We start from the raw sequence: 22817 nt of genomic DNA, 5'->3' as shown, positions 1-22817 counted from the left end.
GCGACGGACAAATCCGTCGTTGATTTCAGAAATTAGCGACGGATTTGGTTCGTCGCTAAAATATCTGTAAATAAATAAAATATCATCAGATTTTATGATTATTATTATTATTATTATTATTTTGAATCTTACACCTGATAGTCATTCAAAAAATATTTCACACGATTGTTTAATGAGAATCACATTCACGAGATTCAAAAGATTGGGCTGAATATGAAGCTGGACTAAATATTAATGTGTTTGGATGCTCAGTAGGCCTTGATAAGAAACTGAACTAAATATATAGCAATTAGTCAAAAGTAGATCAGCTACTGATGAAATAAGGTAATGAAATAGCTATAAAAAATCGACCATTACAGCCCATAAAATGGTTCAACAACCACCTATTATGCTGGCCATTACCGTTATTGAATAACTTGGGAGCGACAAACTACCTATTCAATCTTTCCTAACATGAATCACTTTCAGATTACCATGGCCTCGGTGGAACCTTGAAGGAGCATTCCTAAAAGGAAAATGTAGAGATTAATGCCTAACCAAGAGATTTACCTTATCCATGGTGAATAGACTTATCTTCGAAAGGTGGTCGAAGCAATGATGCCTTCTTCAGTTTATTTCTTCTAGATGCACCAATGTATAGACAAACCTAGAAACAGCATAATGGCAACCGCTGCAACAGAGATTCCAGCAACAGCTCCCATTGAAATTCCTGCTTAAAGGACATTTTATATGTAATGAGTTTCAAAAGGCATCATATAACTTGAGGGGCTGGATTTCACATGCTCTTAACTGGTTAGAAGTAATCAGCTGGGTGGAGTATAACTTGTTGTCCAACTGGTTGGACTTAAGGGTTGTGTGTGTGTCTATGGTGTGCCCCACCTGATAGTTGGATGGCCAAAATGACATACAAACACCATGGTGGGTCCCACATGCCAACTAGTTGTGTGTGGATTTTGCTAATTGTCCCTAATGTGACACGTGGGGTGCCCGATCATCAATCCGGACCATTCATTCAATAGTAACATAGGGAGCAAGCCATGACCAAGAATCACACCGATTGGATGATTGTAATCCTGTGAATGATTCCAATTTGTTCTGTCTATTTTTTACAAACCATAGATCACACTGTTAGAATCATCAAACCAAAGTGCTACTTTGGAATCATAGGCAACATAAAAGCAAGATCTATCAAATAGATGGCTCAAGATGGACCTATTTTGCTTCTTTGCTCAATCTTGACTGCCCATTATCCCTGCGATTGATTGAACAATTGGGATCATCCTATTGGCATAGTTGTACCTAATTGTATGAAAGAATGGACAATTCGGATTGGGCATCCCACGTGCACTTGAAAGCTTTGGATAATCAACTCCAACCATTTGATTCCACATTAAAATTTATGCATCGCTCCAAAAATCGGACCCATGCATCTGTGATTTAGGTGGGTCACATGAAGGGAAACAGTTTGGAGGGTGAGGGTTGCCCTGTACACTGTTTCCAATTGTGTGGTCTACCTGAATAGAGCTGAATCTTGGGCTTTGGGGTCAGCTACATGAATTCTGTTCTGCCATTCCACACAAGGGAGGATACCAAGGAATTCCTTCTTCCACCAAACAGGCCCTGGAATTGTAGTTGGCATGTATTGAGAAAAGAGGAATTACACAGTTTAACACCCAGAAATATGCACGGTAGACTCAGGTTTTTGGTTTATAGAACAGGACCTGCTGTTCAATTGTCCAGAGCACGGGCATGTTGGGCACCACTGCAGATGGACCATCTTCTCAATAGGAGAATCCCAACCTTTCAATTTGTGGCCTGCATATAGATGGTCTAGAAGAGAAACATGGTAAAACATCCATATTCAACTCAAAAAACAGCCCAAGATGGCTAGCATCCCCTGGTGGTTTTTCAGAGCATGGTTTCATCGGCGAAGAGGCCCCAATGGACCAATGGTCTAGATCACTGAGCCATGGTTCAATTGTACAAACTGAAAAGCCTATGTATATTGTGCCTATGCTCAGGTTGAAAAAGCATAGAATTCTTCCCCACAAAATGTACAAGGCAATTAATTATTAATGTGAAATGAATGGTGGAATTACGGAAATTTAGGAGAGAATGGACATCTTACCAACATCGGGAAGCCCCTCTTTTCTTATAACAAACGTCCGCTTCTTTTCGTGGTCAATGACTGCAATTACATTTGGAGAGCTAAGATAAACGCGATCCACCAGTGTACATTAGAGAAATCTTGTAAGAGATCCTTTCTGTGATTCTTGCTATCTACTCTGGTCAAGCACAAGATGGGAAATAGCTCATGTATAGAATCATTTGAAAAGTAAAAAGAAGAAAAACTTGGCAATTGTTTCCATGTTTTTCTAGGAGGGTTGGTTGGGTTTCAGACCCATTTCAATGTTTCCAGCAAAACATAGTTCCATTCACATAGTATCCCACATGTTTCGCCAATCTCAGTACTCTTACCTCAGACTCAAATGTTATGGCATCTCCTTGTTCAGTGAAGCGTTCTCGTTGGCAAAGGTTGTCCAGATAATCAAGTGTCTCCAGCCCTTCTATCCTCCCTTCACTGTGAAGACAATTCAAGTTCATATCCAACCCACTTTAATATTTAAGACTACATAAAGCATGAATTCATGAATGTGTGTGGGACATCCAGGGTGCCAGTCACATGGGACCCATCATGCAGATGACCTGGCTTGAAAACCAGGAAGTCCCCTCATCAGCTAGGGCACATGTCTAAGTTGTTATGGAGTCATGACAACTTTTTAAAACCGTCGCTGGCTTCCTTGAGCGTGATCCACCCAATGATTCATTTGGCATAATAATTTTAGGCCAAGTCATCTAAAAGGTGGGGCCCACTTGACACACTGCTTGATTTTTGCATGCGCTTGCAAAAAAGATTGGCCTGTGGTCACATGTAGAGGTGTGGGTGGAGGACTGCATGTGAGCTTAAGAAGCTTCAAATAAAAAATTCAATTCTGAATTTGAACACGAAAGTTTGAACAACAAGACAAAAATATCAAATGATAATTCAATCAATGGATTAAATGAAGATGAGTTCTATGACCCTATCCAATACAGGGATGTCGATTCTAATCCAACAGAGATTTTTCCGTACTTGATGTCAGAAACAGAGAAATATGTGTGGAAAGCAAAAGAGAAATTAAATGGCTTGCTGTCAAGGTTCCTAATCCGCAATATCATGGTGAGATCTCCATTCAACGCAAGAGCCACTCTAAGATGGAACTCAAAACTGAAATGCCGAGGTAAATATTTTCATTAGCAAGACATTGCATACAAAATAAATAAATAAACGAGAAAATTTAACATGAAAAAGAGAATAGAAGAAGTTACAAAAGTTTCATCATTTTTCATCTGAACTATTTAAGGGCCAGTTGGAAGGGCGGCAACTCCCAAGATTTTTCATTTTTTTAATAGAAAAAAGATTTTAATCGAACAAGGTTAATGCAAAACAGCCCCATTAAAGGGGAAACACCTTAAAAGCGTCAACTGTATCAATTCATTTCATTTCGTCTCCCCATAGAAAACAAAATACATCAGGCTAATCTTATCTGATTTGATTAGTGCCGTCCGCATGCAAACATGCCCTACAAAAGAGTTCCAAATTCCAATGACCCGATCAAGTGTCAATTATTGCAAGTCCAATACTACCCAAATGTTCTAAAGACAATAACAACAACAGCCCAACTGCCTATAAGTATTGGGTTCATACCAGTGGGGCCAGCACTTCATATCCTCTTCAGATGGTTTCAGTAGCAAGTCTATAGCAGACTTGCCAATGTACTTAGCAGGATGAAGAGGTGAAGGATCATCATCAATGGTCCAAATCTTGTTCCTTGCAAACCCATGTTGCTCCAGTGATCCACAGTTTCCAAACTTCAAGAGCATTAAAAGATGATGTTGGTCGGGAACTTGGAATTAGATACCACAGGAAAAGATATGAGCATGCATGAACGTGCGGGAAACAAATGGGGATTCCTCCTCGCATTGCTTTTGGTGGCTTAAATATAGCTTGCAGTAGATAAAAGACAATATTTCAGCAAAAGCTAGGATGATTTCTCTAGTACATGAAGTTTGTCACATAGCTCTGCAACTCATGAATTTCATGTTGTGAAACATTATCACCATTAACTAAAATGAGTTCAAAGTTATTTTCAAGCAGCACCCAAACAGATTGGAATCCAACTCAATATTGCATCAAAATACATATTAAAGCTACAAGTTCAGTACAAATGAGTCAGATGAACATACACATTAAGAAGTTTATAGCTTTTTTGGGATGGCAGTGTATCGGACAAGCTGTTGTTTCTAAGAAACCTGAAAATCGCGATGATGAAATACATACATCAAAGAGAATTATGCAAAGAAAATTAGATTCAAGAAAGGCGATTTGATTCTTACAAGTAAACAAGTGAACTTACCATGCCATGGCTTTGTAGGTGGAGATGCTATTGACTAGAAAGCCTGCAAATCACCTTACGTGAAGATGCATGACAATGTACTGATGTACCATGTGTTGAATGTGAAAATATGGCTAGACTCACCTGATAACCACCGTCAAACATTGCACAGAATGTGTCTGAAGAAGCAAGCAAAGCAATTCTGTGGGCATAGAACCGTTTACCTAGAAAAGGAAGCATTAGCATTTAGAATGCCCTTTTTCACCATATAATACGTGGCCCCAAAACAATGATCAAACAACAAAAGGAATACATGACAAATGTAACTATTATAGTTCAAACAAAAGTCATTTTTGCATAATACCGAGTCTAGGTGGAAGAAAGTATCTACAACATACCATGTCAGACACATAGCAGAAACTTCGGGTTTACGTTCCTGGAGCTTGAACCATCGAGGGCTCACCCCTGCATAAAATTGGAAATGAAGAAACAATACAAAACCCAATTCCACAAATAGCTTTTGATTGGGTTTTTTTCTTGATTTGTTTTTTTTTTTTCTATATAAATCAAAGACTAGAGAAAAATTGTAGTAACCTTCAAATTCAATGATAGAGAAAAATTACCATCCAAGCAAGGCAATGATAGGAACCATAACCATCTTTTACAGCAAGGCATATGCATGTAGGCCATTATATGTTAAAAGATTTCACAGACAATCTCTTACCTAAGTAACATTCAGAAGAAAAAAAAAAAAGAGGAAAACAGGGGTGAAAATCAAAGAAGATGAGCTTGAATGAGGCATTCTAATTGCACATGGATTATGATCATACCTATTACATGCAAGTTCCATGGGAACATTTTGTAGAATACAAAGATCTGGTCCAATTTGTCCAGCAGGCCCCGCAATGAACTGGTCATATTCCAACGGTTGTTTTCCTTTTGATCAAAATCATAAAAGGAACTAGAGTCTTCCACAGGCTCAACAACATTCAAAGGCCAAAAGGGTGAAGCTTCGGGCCAAATATATCTTCAAAAGTTTAGCTAAGCATGATAATTGGGAAAATGTATCCTCAAATTGATATTCCAACTGTTTTTTTTCTCTCTTTCTTTTTTCTTTTTTCTTTTCTTTTTTTTTGACGGATTAACAACCGTTGCTCTTAATTGATCAAATCTAATGTATCCCAGGTTGAATCGGATGGTATAAGATTTCTTAATAAGCTAAATCACATGAATAAGGTTTTCCAAAACCGCAATTTCTTTGGTAAACCACCAGTAGTCACAAGGAGTAGAGTACTGGGAAAGGCGTCCGAGATTTTGAAAGTGAAGACAAGACGACACAAATGCCAATGATGATGGATATATCCCTTAGAAGTGTAATCTATGTGGTGTGCTAATGATAACAACTGGAACAACTCAAGGTGAGGTTCAGTCGATTTTCTAGCGGCAGTAATGTCCATCTTGGTTCACCCAATGCTCGAGGAAAGCCACATCAGCAAAGAAATTACAATAAGAAACAAGAAATAAAATAGGCGGGAGATTACCTCAAAGTTGGGAAAGAAACCAGGATAGAGACCAGTCCACACAGGAGGATGCTCAGGCACCATGGTGAAGCATTGAGGTACTGAAGTTGGGTTCTCAGCCTGTCAATAGAAAAACTGTCACTTAAAACTAGCTTTTATGTGAGACAACATGAATTAACAAGTAGACTTCCAGAACGACACTGAACATCAACAAGGTTCAATATCTGCATGTTGGAAAGAAAGCCCAAAACCAGTTAGAGATCAATCAATATCTACAAAGGTAACATGTGCAGTAGCAAAGTATCCATCAATGATGAGAACCCTGTAAAGAGATGAGATTGATTGGCATTCTAATTAGTTTCACAAGCTTTTAATTAGATCTGTTGATAAACTAATTTGGGAAATGTTCTAGCAAATGTGAACTTCTAAAGAAGAAATATTACCTATGCATAGCATGTTCCATTAGGCATGTATATGGGAAAAGCATCAGGATTGTTTTGGGGATTTTGGGTTAAGTCTAATGGTATATAAATGTAATATAATTTTTTATAAATGTAATATAACAGGTTCCTCATCTGAAAAATCCATAACAAATATACCATTAGGCTTAAATCCTAACATGATTTTTCTCAAATGATGGACGGAGTGGATGCTGCACTAGCATCACAATGGCTTCACATAGCACATGGACAATGAATTTCCTGATGGAACGGCCAATGTGTACTCCCACTCATCTTCATTGGAAGATGAAAACTTTTGTCATGCTGTTTCCCTGTGAAAAATATATGAATCTAGGACATTCAGACCCTCCATTTGGCCTGGATGAAGGGCGCCACAACTGCCTGGTACCATCATAAACTATGGTCTGGTAGCATTGAAGCACACATTTTAATCAATATCAAATGCAACCTTTCTTACTTAGTACAAACAGCATGTACTGGGGTTGCATTTATTCCGAGTGCGCCACTACATCCTACACAAAACACGCTGAGAATCTCACTAGTCAGGCCTATTACCATTCATACAGAGGAAGTTGCAAATAATGGCTCAAAAAAGTAATTCCTAGATTTGGTTTGGATGTTTGAGGATCTAAAATCAATGAGGACATTTTTCATGTGGCCCATGTATGGTGGGACCTTGAAAATGAAGGGTCTACATCATCATGTGGTAAGAAGCAGAAGGAAAAAAAGAAGAAGAAAAAAGCAGCTTCAGCAGCAGCCTCAAAGGGAGAGCCTTTTTTGAGTTCCTGTAATGCTTAATAGACCATCCTTGGCTCGTTACATCAAATAGGTGATCCATTGTGTTAGAATATTCAATTCTCAAATCTAGCTAACTCATTAAATAAAATAAAATCAGAAAAGAGACACTACACACACACACACACACACACACACACACACACACTCACTCATGCTCAAATATACTACAATTCAGAGACTACACGCTGGAAACTTTCTTATATCTATTCCATTGAGGATGAAGAGAACATATATACAAGGTGTGAGATTTGTAAAAGATTTTAACAAATATAATTTAAGAAGACAAGCAATACCAAATATTCAAAGAACAGATGAGAGAGTCCAAGTGCATATACAGGTTGGAAGGTGCAGCTTTACATGAAAGGTTGCAGGCCGTGCTCTGTGTCAGCTGCACACCATAAAAGAGTGAAAGTTTGATCCTCTGTCTTGCATCCGTACTACATACTACATACTAAAGGTTGAAATGTAAGCTTCTGAAAGTAGTTGTATTTTCATTGGAGTTGGGAACATCACTTACTACTCTCATTCCAAAGAAAAAAGGAGTGGGTCCTTGAGGGACTTCAGGCCAATCAGATTGATTGAAAGTCCCTACAAAATCCATGCTAAAATACTACCATCCACTTACAAAAGGTGCTAGGAAATGTATCTCCAAGGTGCAGGGAGTTTTTGTATATAGCAGACAGATTATAGATGGAACTTTGATTGCCCACAAGTGCATCAATTATCAGTATATGGAAGGCAAAATGGGAATCAGATGAAAATAAAACAATTTATAAGAAAGAACAGTTGCATCGTTTCCTAAAAACAATATCCGACAAAAAAAGGCATGAAAATATGCAATGTAAGTTCCAGAAATCACAATGAATCAGCAATGCTAATAATCTGATTCACCCATTGTATTTGGACTCTTCTCTGTATCCATCCATTTGACAGCCGCCAATTGGATAGAGATGATCATCCAATCAATATGTTTTTGGCACTATGCTCCATAGTTCGTCCACAACGGAGCCCACAATATGCATACGCAATATGCATACCGATTTGATGATCAAAAAGACTTTCAGAATCCCTTCATTTACAACCCCAGCCTCTTCCACTAATCCCCAAATTTGAGGATTTGACAACGTCCCAAAAAAGATGTACCTTCAAAATCCCCGATTCGGGGACCACATTCAAATCTGTAAGCCCTAAAATCCCCAAATCCCTAAATGAGGGTCCACATCAAATCAGGAATCCACAAATTGCTAAATCCCCAAATCCCTAAATCGGTATTGAGATTGAGAGAGAGAGAGAGATACCTCACGGTCGTGAATGAGCTAGCCTTCAACCGAGCTTCAGAGAGAGAGAGAGAGAGAGAGAGAGAGGGCGTGCGTGGGTAGGGCGTTCGGCAACAGTAGATCTGTCGTGGAGAGATCAGAGAGAGACAGAGAGAGGAGAGGGCACGAGAGAGAGAGAGAGAGAGAGGGTGCGAGAGATTAAGGGCAGTCTCTGGGTAAACGGATTGGCTACTCCCCCTAACACCAGCCCGATGGCGGGTGGTCGGTGCTCCGTGGGCCCCACCATGATGTGTTTGTTTCATCCATTCCGTTAATAAATTTTTAAATATCATTTTATGGCTTTTTAGAAGAATCCATAGGAATATCTCTCTCAGTGGACCACACCACAGGAAAACAATATTGATTGGATATCCATCATTTAAATCCTCCTAAGGCCCACTGTACTGTTTATTTGACATCCAATCTGTTGATTAGGTCATAAATACCCAGATGAAGGGAAAAAGCAAAGATAAACTTGATCCAATACTTTTAATGCCCCTAAAATGTTTTTAATGGTTGACGTTCATTCAACACTGTTTCCTGTAATGTGGTCCACTCTATATTGGTATTTACCTCATTCATTTTGTAATGTGATGAAATGATCTAGAAAAATACATGGACCGAATGGATGAAACACATACATCATGATGGGGCCCACAGAGCACCGACCCTGGCCATTGGCTGGTGGCAGGGGAGTAGCCAATCCGTTTCCAGTTTCTGGAGGACGCGGATTTCCTGGAAAGCCTTTCGCAGGAACTTCCTGCGCAAGGATGCTGGGTGGGGCCCACTGAAATGTATGCGAGAAATTCATTCCGTCCATCCATTTTTCGAGCTAATTTCAGGAAGTGAGACAAAAAACAAGGTGAAAGCAAGACTAAGGGGGTCACAAAAGAGGGAAAACTGGGGAAATAAATTTCTACCGTTAAAACCTTCCTAGGCTCAACCTTGATGTTTACATGCTATCTAAACCGTTTATAAGGTCATTCCAAATGGGATTAAGCGAAAAGAAATCGAAAATATAGACTGATTCAGAACTTTTATGGCCATAAGAATGCTTCAACGGTGATCACTGAATTACCACTATTTACTCTCGTGTGGCCCACTTAAGTATTATATACCCCTAATTTTTGGTCGCACGTCATAAAATGAGCTCTAAAAACATATGGAAGGGTGGATTTCATAAAATAATCTCCATGGGCCCACCCAGCATTTTTGCACAGGAAGTTCCTGCAAAAGGCTTTAGCAGGAAATCCGCGTCCGTCTCTGGACGCGCGCGGTTTAGATCCCCACTATGATGTATTTGTTATATCTACACTGCCCAATTCATTTTTAGATATCATTTTAGGGTAAGAAGCAAAGAATGAGGCAAAAAAAGATCTGTAGTGGACCCCACCAAAGAAAACAGTGGGGAGAGTGATTCCCACCATTGAAATTATCCTAAGGCCCATCATAATGTTTATTTGAAATCCAACCTGTTCAAAAGTTAAAAAAGACATGAAATAAGGGAAAACACAAATATCAGCTTGATCTAAAACTTTTGTGGCCTTTAGAATTTTTAATGGTGGGCATCACTGTCCCACTATTTTCTGTGTTGGGGTCCATTGGAGCTTTGGATTTAACTCGTTCTTTGGCTATTGCCCTAAAATGATATCGCCAAATGGATGGAAGGTGTGGATACAAAATATACATTATGGTGGGGCCCATGGAACTTGCTGACGTCACTTCGGTAGCTAGGCTCCCTACTCCCCCTTACACCACCCCGTGGCTGGTGGTCGGTGCTCTATGGGCCCCACCATGATGTATGCATTTCATTTATTACGTTCATCCATTTTTAAAGATCATTTTAGGGATTTATTCCAAAAACGAGAGGTATATAAATATAAGGTGGACCACACCACATGAAAACAATAATGATTGGATATCTATCATTAAAATCCTCCTAAGGCCCACTGTACTGTTTATTTGATATCCAATCTGTTTATTAGGTCATATAGGCCTAGATGAAGGTGAAAAACAAAAATCGTCTTGATTCAAAACTTTTATGGCCCCCAAAATGTTTTTATTGGTTGACGCTCATTCAACACTGTTTCCTATAATGTGGTCCATTTCAAATTGGGATATACCTCATTTTTGGTCTCATGTCGTAAGATGATCTTTAAAAATAGATGGGCGGCATGGATGAAACACATACATCATGGTGGGGCCCACAGAGCACCGACCACCAGCATTGGCTAGTGTTAGTGGTCCATTTAATCTTTGGATATGATTCATTTTTAGAATAATTCTCTAAAATGATCTCGAAAAATGGATGAACGGTGTGGGTTGATCCCAAATTTTTGATAAATCGAGAACTCAAGTGGACCATGCCACACGAAATAGTGTGGAATAATGATTTCCACCATTAATACCTTCCTTGGGCCCACGGTAATATTTATTTGCCATCCAACTTGTTCATGATATCAAAAAGATATGAATGAAGAGAAAACACAAACATCAACTTGATCCAAAACTTCTATGGCCTCCAAGAATTTTTTAATGGTAGAGGTTCAATCACACTATTTCCTATGGTGTGGTCCACTTGAGCTTTGGATATGCTTCATTTTTGTTCTTTAGACCTCAAATTATCTGTTAACATGGATGAATGGAATGGATAAAATAAATAAATAATGGTGGACCCCACAGAGTTTACTCTAGTAAGGGTAATGAGTAACTCACCTAAATGTAGTGGAGAGGGGTTTTCTTAAAACATTCATAATCATATATTGGGCCTGCATAAATGTGATTCAAATATCCAACCCACTCATTATGTATGTCACACTTGGATGAGGGGTCAGACCAAGTTTCAGCCACATCCAAAACTCATGTGGGCCCCACCAAGTGCTTTTATATTTTTTAGGATGTCTTCACATGGTTTTAGATGGTATGACCCACCTGAGTTTCGTATACGGAAGATTTTTGAGATATCTCATAACCTAAAGGGGACACATCAAATGCACGGTGTTTATGTGCGACACACATCATGATGGGCCCCACAAAACTTACTAACATCAATTCTTAGGTTCTCGCGAGATTAATAAGTTGGGTCAAATTTTTGACGAGAATATTTGGCCCGTTTTATATGTCTGGTCCATTCACTCTACTTTACTGATCAATACCCTCAATTTGACTAGTTACTCGCCCTGATCAAGCTACATCTGAGAAAGATATTGGGAATACAAGATTGACCAACAATTTGAATGAAATTTGATTTAAGCATGTGAAAATTATTTACTATTCAATCTGGACTAATTAGATTGTCCAGCAACGGTTAAAGGTTCAATTAGTCGATGTGCTTAATAATTTATTAAAAAATATTTTTTTTTCACAAATAAATTTCAATTTCCATTTAAAAATAACATTTTTTTCAAAATGTATATTTTTTTACTCTTAATTTTTCTTTGAAAACTTTTAACAAAATATCATTTTTATTATAAAATATTTCAAAAAAAATTAAAATACAAATTCTGAATTTTATTTTTAAAATCTCAAAATTTTTCTCAAATTTTAATTTTTTTTCCCAAAAATTCCAAAACGCCAATTTTTTTTTCTTCAAAAGCATCGTTTTGTTTTCAACTTTTCAATTTTCTTTTTTAAAATGATACATTATTTTTCAAAATCTCAATGTTTTTATAAATAACTTTTTCTTTTAATTTCAAATTTTGAACATTTTCAATTATTTTTCAAAATCACAAATTTTTTCAAGTTCTTTAATTTTTGTTACAAAATGTTTGTTTTTTGTTAAAGTATCGATTTTTTAAAAGCATTTTATTTTAAAATTTTCAATTATTTCTAACTTCTCCAATTTTTTTTAAAGCATTTTTTTTTCAAACTTGTCAATTTTATTTTATTTTTCAAAATACAAACTCTCATTTTCTTTTTCAAAATATTTTCATTTTTCAACGTTGTGAAAATTTTCACATTTTTAAAAACCTTTTTAATTTTCCTTTTCAAGATATAATTTTTTTCTCGAAATCAAATTCTTTTTTTTCAAAATTATCAACTTTATTCAATATACTTTTTCGTTCCCACAAAATAAATTTTTATTAAATCACGATTATTATTTTTTCAAAATCTAAATTTTTTCTCAAACATTGTTAAATTTTTTGAACTTGTCAATATTGTTTTTCATGTGATATTACAAATCATTTAAATATTTGTTTTAAATTTAAAAATAAAAAATAAAAATTTCACTCATTTGATATAAAAACAAAATAAATTTTCTTTTTGCATTCAATCAATGGTTAAAAAATAATCTTAGATACAAATATGTACAATTAAACTACTGAAATTCTATTAAAAAATAATTATTAGACTACTAAAAAACTTAATTTTCCACCATATTCTAAAAACAAAATGAAAAAAAAATAATGTTGTAATGTAAAAGTCCTTTTACAACGGACCATGATCCGTCGCAAAAGCAATTGAAAAGTGTCGCCATTTGGTATTTTGAGTGGGAATTTGCAACTAATCATATTTCATCGTAAAATTTAAATTTGCGACGGATTTAGTCCGTCGCTAAATTACGACGGACCAAAATCCGTCGTAAATACGTCGTAAATCAGATTTTAGCGACGGATTTTGGTCTGTCGTGAAATTCCGCGACGTTTGGACTGGATTTTCGAGAAAGACGGGCTTAGCGACAGACTTTTTCCGTTATCCGTCGCTAACCAAGCGATTTTTGCGACGGACGCCGTCACAAAAATACATCGTAAATTCACGATTTTGGCGTAATGGCTCTAGCAGAGCAGCAGAGACAATAGTACAGATCACCACATAAGCAACATTATTAGCAGGGATCTTAGAGGGGACAGACACCTCCCCAGCCAGCTCAAGCTAAATTTTATGTAGCTCAGCAGGACCCGTAGTCATCTGGAGGAGTTGTTGAGGGTATACTCCTAGTCTCTTCATGCATCGCCCAAGTATTATTTGATTTCGGTGCTTCGCACTCATTCATGTCTGAGAATTTTTATCGATCATCTGGATTGTCGACAGAGTCTGCTAGTGAGGGGTTGACCGTATCGACGCCCTTGGGGAAGACTACAGTGTTGGGCCGTTTCTATTCGTCTTGCCCTGTTCTGGTCAGTGATATCTTTTTGCCCGCTGACTTATGTATACTGTCGATGTCAGATTTCGATGTCATCTTGGGTATGGATTGGCTTGCCGAGTACCATGCCGTGTTAGACTGCTCCGCGAGGACAGTCACGTTCTATATACCCGGCTTGCCTCAGTTCTAGTTCATTGCCGAGCCTCGAAGAGAGTCATTATCTTATGTCATGTCCTGCGCAGTTGAGGAGCTTCTTGCCTTGTGTATCGATCAGTTGGCAGTGGTCTGCGATTTTCTTAATGTGTTTCAGGAGATTCTGGGATTGCTGCATCGCCGACATATTGAGTTCCAGATTGATCTTGTGCCTGGTACCGCGCCTATCTCGAAGGCCCCGTATTGTATGACACCACTGAGTTGCGAGAGCTGCAGCGACAGTTGGATGAGTTATGTGAGTTGAGATTTATTCGTCTGAGCAGTTCGCCTTGGGGAGCACCGGTACTCTTCGTTAGGAAGAATGATGGCTCATTGAGGCTCTACGAAGATTATCACAAGCTCAACTGGGTCACGATCAAGAACAAGTATCCGCTCCCGAGGATCAATGATTTATTTGATCAGCTGTAGGGTGCGCAGTTCTTTTCGAAGATTAACCTGCATTCCGGTCATCATCAGATTCGGGTCCGAGAGGAGGACATTTTAAAGACGGCTTTCAGGACGTGTTATGGTCATTTTAAGTTTCAGGTCATATTCTTCAAACTGGCCAATGCGCCCGTAGTATTCATGCAGTTGAAGAACAAGGTCTTCCATCCGTATCTCGATCAGTTTGTTGTGGTCTTCATCGACGACATTCTAATCTATTCAAGGACCCATGAGGACCATGTGCAGCATTTGGAAATTGCATTGCAAACCCTTTCTATCCACCAGCTGTATGCGAAGATGGAGAAGTGTGAGTTTTAGTATGATGAAGTGAGGTTCCTCGGTCACATGGTGACGAGAGAGAGTGTCGTAGTGGACCTCGCGAAGGTTGAGACAGTGCGTCAGTAGGACCAGCCCATAAGCCCGTCCGAGATCCATAATTTTCTTGGTTTGCCAGGATACTACCGCCGTTTCATTGAGGGCTTCTCCCATATTGCAACCCCGTTGACCAGGTTGACTCGGAAGGGCGCAGATTTTGTTTGGAGCGATACCTGTGAGGGAGCATTTATGGAGTTGAAGGACCGCCTCACGTTCGCTCCTGTCTTCACTCTTCTCTCTGAAAGTGATGGATTTGTTGTATTTACTATTGCTTCGCGTATTGGCTTGGGTGGTGTCTTGATGTAGTACAGGAGACCAGTGGCTTTATGTCTCGTCAGCTTAAGGTCCATGAGCTGAACTACTCCACGTATGATTTGGAGCTGGCCGCAGTCGTCTTCGCACTGAAGGTGTAGAGGCATTATCTTTACGGGGTCAGGTTCGAGCTCTTATCCGACCACAAGAGCTTGAAGTATTTATTCTCTCAATCCGAGCTGAACATGAGGTAAAGGCATTGGATGGAACTCCTGAAAGACTATAATTTCGATCTTCAGTACCACTCGGGTAAGGCGAACGTAGTGGCGGATGCTCTTAGTCATCAGCCACGCTGCCTGGTGGTGCATAAGATGGTCCAGGAGTGGAGGATGCTCGAGAATATAGCAGAGTATGACTTCGAGTTTGATTTGCAGTCTTCTATCGTTCAGCTATCGAGCTTGTCAATTCAACCCTCTTTTGTCGCAAGGGTGATCGATGCTCAGCAGACAGACGTGGCGTTACAGGATTACTAAGCAAAGGCCGTATCCGAGGAGCAGGTGGATTGTAGATTGGTATAGACGGTGGACTTCGCTTCAGAGGCCGATTATGTATCCCGGATATTCCTGAGTTGCGTAGAGATCTTATGATCGAGGCACATCAATCAGGTTTTCTATCTACCCTAGCTCGACGAAGATGTACCGTAATATGAGGCGACAATATTTTTGGGTGGGGATGAAGCACCAGACTGCCAGTTTTGTAGCCAAGTGTGACACATGCCAGCGTGTCAAGGCCGATCATAAGAGACCCTCTGGTCAATTGCAGCCGTTGAGCATCCCGACGTGGAAGTGAGAGCACGTGTTAACAGATTTCATTATGGGCTTGTCGAGGACTTATCATGGTCATGACACCATTTGGGTTGTCGTGGATCGTCTGATGAAGTCGGCACATTTTCTTGCGATTCGTGCGATTTGGTCTATGGATTGGCTTTCGAAGTTATTCATCGAGGAGATTGTGAGACTGTATGACATTCCAGTCTTAATCGTTTTTGACCAAGACCCGAGGTTCATATCTCAGTTTTGAGGGAGCTTTCAGAGAGCGATGAGGTCTGTTTTGCAGCTTAGCACCGGGTATCATCCGCAGACCGATGACCAGACTGAGAGGGTCAACCAGATCCTTGAGAATATGCTTCGGGCCTACGTGATTGACTTCGGGGGTAGCTGGGATGAGTATCTGCGATTGGCTGAGTTCGCATACAACAACTATCAGGCTACTATTGACATGACTTTTTTTGAGACACTATATGACATACCATGTAGATCTCTGAGTTGTTGGACTGAAGTCAGAGAGCGGCGCCTCATAGGTCCTGATCTTATGCAGAAGACGTCAGAGGCTATCGATATTATCAGGCAGAGGATGCGCACAACTCAAAGCCGGCAGAAGAGTTTTGCTGATCGCCGGCGTCGTCCCTTAGAGTTCATTGTTGGGGACAGTATATCTCAAGGTTAGGACGTAGTTCGATTTGGGGCGAAGGAAAAGCTTGCCCTGAGATTTATAAGACTTTTCGAGATCACTAGGCGCGTTGGCGCCTTAGCTTATTGGCTTGCTTTGCCTTCTCAGTTGTCTGGCGTCCATAACATTTTCTATGTCTCTATGCTGAAGAAGTGTGGGTCAGACATAGTTCATGTTATTGATTGGCAACCGCTGAAGGTTTGTGAGGACGCTTCTTACATTAAGCAGCCAGTTCGTATCCTTGAGCGAAAGGAGCAGGTCCTCTAGGCTAAGGTCATCCCCTTAGTGAAGGTTGTAGGGTCACCATTTTATTGATGAGATGTCTTAGGATCACGAGGCCGAGATTCGAGAGCGCTATCCCCATCTCTTTGATGATTGATTATATATTTTATCTTATATGCTGTCTCCGATTTTATATGATGATGCTATATTTCTTCTTCTTTATGAGTTATGTGTACTTGCATTGATAGTGTAAATTTTGAGGATGAAATTTTTATTTGGAAGGGAGAGTTGTAAGGCCCGTACTCTAGTCCGTACCGTTCCATAGGCTTCCACGGTCCTCTCATTTGAATTCCGGCGACCCTCGACCGGTAACAGGCATTTGCATGCAAACCTAAGTCGCATTCCGAAGATTTATATCGGCTCGACTCGAAACTTGGTTGTCGCGGTTCCAATGGCGTGTCTCACGCGCCGATACGATACCCAGACTAGAAGATGTGGGCCCGTGTTCATTTCAAGGAAAACGCCGCACATGCGAATTTCGAGAGAATCTCTACAACATATCCCATCAATCAAGTCAAGTACATCATCCATACCCCATGCCACCTCACCCTATCACAAGTACAAGCACCCATTCCCTCTTTTCCCCAAGTCAACTCTCTTTCTCCCCACTCATTCCTCTTTTACACAAAATTCAAACTAACCCATGTCTTCCCATTCCCTTTCTTACAACACCCACTCCACCCATCTCTTATCAATCTATCACTTCTCTCTCTCTCTCTCTCTCTCTCTCTCTCACATTCTCTAACATTCTCCAAACTCCCAAGAGAAAGCACCCAACGTCCAAGCTTTCCCAAAGCCAAGTGTGGCCCACTTTCCTACCCTCTCATCTCCCATCTCAACCCTCCATTCTTCATCAACCTCCATCAAGATTAAAGACAAGGAGCACAGGAGTCCAAGGAGCTAAAGGAGAAGGCCAATATGTGGGTGATCTACCATTGATTTTCAATTCGATGGCCCACTTATGATGAGACCAATTTAATGTATGTATTATAATCATATGAGGGACCCATAGTGGCGGGGGCTCTCAACTACACCATCTCTCTCTTTCCCTCTCTCTCTCTCTCTCTTTTCCTTTGCATGGTGATGATGATGAAGAGGTGTGTGGCCCACCTGGTGTGTGTGTGTGGCCCGCCATGAAGTACGTATTATATCCATGCCATCCTTATGTTGGGCCCACCTTGCTGGACAGTCCAGCAGTAGGCCCGCTGGCCTGTCCCAGGTGAAGGAAAAACACAAATAACAGCTTGATCCAAACCTTGGTGGCCCACCTATGTGGCACCACCGTGATGTGTGGGTTTTACCCTCACCATCCATCTGTGGACGGTGGGAACCACTATAATGCATGTGTTTTCTCACCATCTTGAGATAGTGAGGTGTCTCACGTGTGGTGTCCACACTGTCCAGCTAGGGTGGTGGGACCCACCGCGACATATGTGTTTGATCCACACCGTGCACCCAAATTTCCTATTCATTTTAGGCGTTGAGCCAAAAAATGAAGCTAATCCGAAACTCTGGTAGGCCACATCATTTAAATATTATTTTAATAGTGAGAAATTGATAGGGCCCACTGCGATGTTTCTATACATCAAAACATATCCATTATTGGGCTTGTTAGACCCGTCACGAGCCCAAGAACCCAGCCGACGGACTGGATCCTTTTGATGTGGGCCCTACCTATGAAAATCTTCAGATAAACAATATATATATGCACAAAACAGCAAACGATGTTGCTGTCAACATCCAGAGGACGCTGCAGCAAGAAGCGTTCGCTGCTTGGTTAGCACAAGGTCAGTGGGCCCCACCTCAGGCCCCACCATGATGTGAGTTGAACATCAACACCGTGTATTTGATGGGTCTCCTTTAATTAGTGGGTCACCCCAAAAATCAATCGTATAATGAACTTAGGTGGCCCACACTACAAGGAGCAGCTGGGTATTATCGTTTACCATTGAAACCCTTTTTGCGTCCCAGAGATTTTGGATAAATGTGAGATTAGTTTTTCTTCTTAATTCAGGTCTCTGTGACCTTATAAACAAATTGAACGGAAAATAAGCATTATGGTGGGCCCCACGTGGGACCCTCCTCTGTGGAAACGGATTGGCTAGTGTACCTTACACTAGCTATATAGCTGTTGTATTGGTGACCAGGCTGTCTGTCCTTCTTATTTGGGACGTGTGGACCCACACACGATATATGTGTCTTATATACACCGTCCACTCATCTGGACGTGTGGGGCCTGCTGATGTATGTGTTTCAGCTCTACCGTCCAAATGGAATGGGTGGCCCACCATGATATGCAACCCCATCGTGATATGTGTTTCATTAACACTGTCCATCTATTTTATATCAATGCCATCCATATGTTTTATATCCACGCTGTCCATCTTACATAAGGCCCATATAATGCGGCCCATTTGATGTATGTTGGCCCATTAGTGCAGCCCATATAATGCGGCGCATTAGATGTATGTTGGCCCATTGGTGCGGCCCATTTGATGTATGTTAGCCCATTGGTGCGGCCCATTAGATGTATATTTGCCCATTGGTGTGACCCATTTGATGTATGTTGGCCCATTGGTGCGGCCCATTTAATGTGACCCATTTAATGTATGTTGGCCCATTGGTGTGGCCCATTTGATGCAGTCCACTTGATGTATATGAGGCCCATTGAGATGTATTTAAGGCCCATGGTTTGAGGTCCAATGTGATGTATATAAGGACCACGAGTGAGGCCCTATGAGACATATGAGAGGCCTTTGTGTGGGGTCGAATGTGTTGTATGAGGCCCATTATGATGTGAGACTCCACCATGATGTAATGATGTTTATGGCGGCCATGTATTGAGAGCAATGATGGTTTGATGTCCACATTGTAAGAGCAATGATGGTTAAATGTCCGCATTGTAATTCTCCCTAGGGCCCATTATTAGGCCTATACTTATAGTGTGTAGGCCGTCTAGGCCCATCTTCATTATAAATAGAGTTCATCACCATATAACATGCTTAGTATAGCTCCATGATTCATGCTTATATGCATCATATGTATGCTTAATATGAGGAGTGACTGATCATAGCTTATGCCTTTGGGCAGATTGTTTATGGGCTCCCTGATAGGCAGAGTTGTCCCACATGAGCGCACGGTACGCGCATGATTTCTGCATGACTGATAGTGTGATTTATGCACTTCGCATTTGTATGAAATGATTACTGTATGCCATAGCGATATTAGGGCCGTGGCCTCCACAGGCACATCGTGGATGATAGGATCAGACACTGAAAATATTGTTACTAGCATCGGGGTGCCATAGATGCCCCTGGGTAAAAATTCCTAAACCCGATAGTACCAGAGGATGACTGCAACGTCGAGACTGAGTGGATACATGAGTGCACGAAAGCTGAATACCAGGAGGCCACATCTCCCACTGTGTCGTGGTCGGTTGGAAAGGGGTGTAGCGTTACCCGCTCGAGGGTAAGGGGTGTTGCTAGGTTGAGTATGACTAGCTCGTGAACGAGTCTGCTATCGACGTGCCGGATAGGTACTGATAGACTATTGGTCAGACGAATAGTGAGGTTTCTTATGCTCACTTAGACTGCATGCCTAGGAAAGGGGTAATGTCTAAACCCCGACGATTATCCAGAGTGAGAGCCATACTAATATTTGATGCTCTGGTGATGAGCTGCATTGATATATGGATTTGGATGAGGATTGACATGCTTGAGTTGCATCTCGCATCGCATAGTCTTGGTATGATCGATAGCATTCATGTCTTCCACCGCATAGCCTTGGTATGGTTGATTGCATTCATGCACTCATCAGCATGATTCCGCATTATTCTGATATTGCATTCTGAGCATGTTCATATTACACACACACTTATACTAACCTCTAAGCTTTCTATAAGCTTATGCACGATTGATGCGTACAGGTGACGCTAAGACACAGCCGTAGCTTCGCCGCTTTTGGAGCATGCAGTCGAGCTTCAGGAGTTTCCATTATTATTATCTTGTATTTCCCTTTATACACATTGTACTTATACGTTTTTTATCATAATAGATTTTGTGATGGTGTTCTTGTAGTTATTGTTCGTGGGTTATACTTATGGTTATGCTCATTACGAATTAAAATCATGTTAGAAATCCTTCTTGTAGAATCCCAGGATTGGAACCTGCAGTGTGGTTGCCGGGAACCGAGAATGGGGTACTATGGAGGCTGTCGGTGCTGGATTCAGCGATCGAGAATTTTATGATCCCGGTTTCCGAGTTTTAGGTGTGACACCGAGTACTTACTCGGCCTCTGAATTTTGGGGCGTTATAGATTTATATCCCTCTCATTTTTAGGATCACGCCCTAAAATGATATGTAAAAATAGATGAACGGAATGCATGAAAGATACACATCCTGGTGGGGGACCACAGAGCACCAACCATTAGCCACTGGGCTAATGGAAGGGGGAGTAGTCAATCCGTTTCCCATCTAACCCGGTCGACCGAGTCTCATATGATATTGACCGACCCTCACCTGAAATTGATTGAGCTTCACATGAAATTGAGCGACCCTCACATGAAATTCAACCAGCTTCACATGCAATTGACCGAGCCTAACATGAAATTGACAGAGCTTCACATGAATTTGAGTGAGCCTCACATGAAGTTTAACAAGCCTCACATGAAATTGACCAAGCCTAACATGAAATTGAGCGAGCCTCACATGAAATTGACTGAGCCTCACATGAAATTGAGCGAGCCTCACATGAAATTCACATGAAATTCAACAAGCCTCACATGAAATTGACTGGCCTAACATGAAATTGAGTGAGCCTCACATGAAATTCAATGAGCCTCACATGAAATTGACTTAGCCTCACATAAAATTCAACGAGCTTCGTATGAAATTCAACGAGCCTCACATGAAATTGGCCGATCCTAACATGAAATTGACCTCGCTTCAAATGAAATTGACCAAACTTCACATGAAATTGAGCGAGCCTCACATGAAATTCAACAAGCCTCACATGAAATTGACTGAGCCTAATATGACTTTGACCTCGCTTCAAATGAAATTGAGTGAGCTTCATATGAAATTAACGAGCTTCAAATAAAAATTGAGCAAACTCCACAAGAAATTGACTAAGCTTCACATGAAATTGAGTGAGCCTTACATGAAATTGACCGAGCCTAACATGAAATTGACCGGGCTTCAAATGAAATTAAGCGAGCTTCATGTGAAATTGACCAAGCCTAATATGAAATTCAACTAGCTTCACATGAAATTCACCGAGCTTAACATGAAATTCGAGCCTCACATGAAATTCACTAAGCCTAACATGAAATTGACCAAGCTTCAAATGAAATTGAGCGAGGTTCACATGAAATTCAACGCGCCTCACATGAAATTGAGTGAGCTTCAAATAAAATTGAGTGAACTTTACATGAAATTGAGCGAGCCTCACATAAAATTGATCGAGCTTCACATGAAAATCAATGAGCCTCACATGAAATTGACCGAGCCTAACATGAAATTGACCTCACTTCACATGAAATTGAGCGAGCTTCACATGAAATTCAACTAGCCATGCACACATGAAATTGACCAAGCTTCAAATGAAATTGAGCGAGCCTCACATGAAATTGACCAAGCCTCACATGAAATTAAGCGAGCCTCATATGAAATGCAATGAGCTTCACATGAAATTGAGTGAGCCTCCCATGAAATTCACCGAGCCTCACATGAAATTTGACCGAGAACTCTGGTAAATTGGAAATCGGATTGCTTAGTACGCTCTTATCGTACCGAGTAAATTCACCCTAAATGTATTTGGTCTATCCACGCCGTCCATCTGTTTTTCCATCTAATTCAAGGGGTTGAGCCTAAAATCGAAGCATATCCAAAGATCAAGTGGATCATACCACAGGAAACAGTGGGGATAATGATTTCCACCGTTGAAACCTTACTAGGCCTCACAGTGATGTTTATTTGTCATCTAACCTATTCATAGGATCATGTAGACATGGATGAACGGAAAACACAAATACAAGCTTGATCCAAAACTTATATGGCTCATGAATTTATTTTTTTTGGTTTTGGGTTTAGGGCATTTGTTCGAATATAACTTTAGTGCGTGCTTTTTTCGATGAAGGCACCATTTTCGTT

The 22817-nt window shown here is 40.4% G+C and overlaps 2 long non-coding RNA genes across 6 annotated transcripts; both read right to left on the bottom strand.

Annotated features, from left to right (window-relative positions):
• Positions 1 to 312: 312 nt before the first annotated feature.
• LOC131233973 (uncharacterized) lies at positions 313 to 2324 on the bottom strand. Its single transcript, XR_009165437.1, has 2 exons — positions 2129 to 2324; positions 313 to 709 (listed from the first exon to the last, which is right to left on the bottom strand). It is a non-coding gene; the product is annotated as an uncharacterized LOC131233973 (long non-coding RNA).
• Positions 2325 to 2397: 73 nt separating this feature from the next.
• Positions 2398 to 6550, bottom strand: LOC131233963 (uncharacterized). 5 transcript variants are annotated; one of them, XR_009165435.1, is made up of 9 exons: positions 5978 to 6550; positions 5267 to 5346; positions 5060 to 5160; positions 4835 to 4901; positions 4581 to 4660; positions 4458 to 4500; positions 4290 to 4353; positions 3134 to 3268; positions 2398 to 2581 (listed from the first exon to the last, which is right to left on the bottom strand). It is a non-coding gene; the product is annotated as an uncharacterized LOC131233963 (long non-coding RNA). The 5 variants fall into 5 exon arrangements; XR_009165433.1 differs by lacking the exon at positions 5978 to 6550 and having other exon boundaries at positions 5267 to 5967; XR_009165434.1 differs by lacking the exons at positions 3134 to 3268; positions 5978 to 6550 and adding an exon at positions 3749 to 3912 and having other exon boundaries at positions 4288 to 4353; positions 5060 to 5967.
• Between the last annotated feature and the right edge of the window lie 16267 nt (positions 6551 to 22817).

The sequence above is a fragment of the Magnolia sinica genome, chromosome 2 (genome assembly GCF_029962835.1).
Source record: "Magnolia sinica isolate HGM2019 chromosome 2, MsV1, whole genome shotgun sequence".
NCBI lineage: Eukaryota > Viridiplantae > Streptophyta > Magnoliopsida > Magnoliales > Magnoliaceae > Magnolia > Magnolia sinica.
Note: the sequence above shows the minus strand (reverse complement) of the source record. Positions and strands in the feature narration are given on the sequence as shown.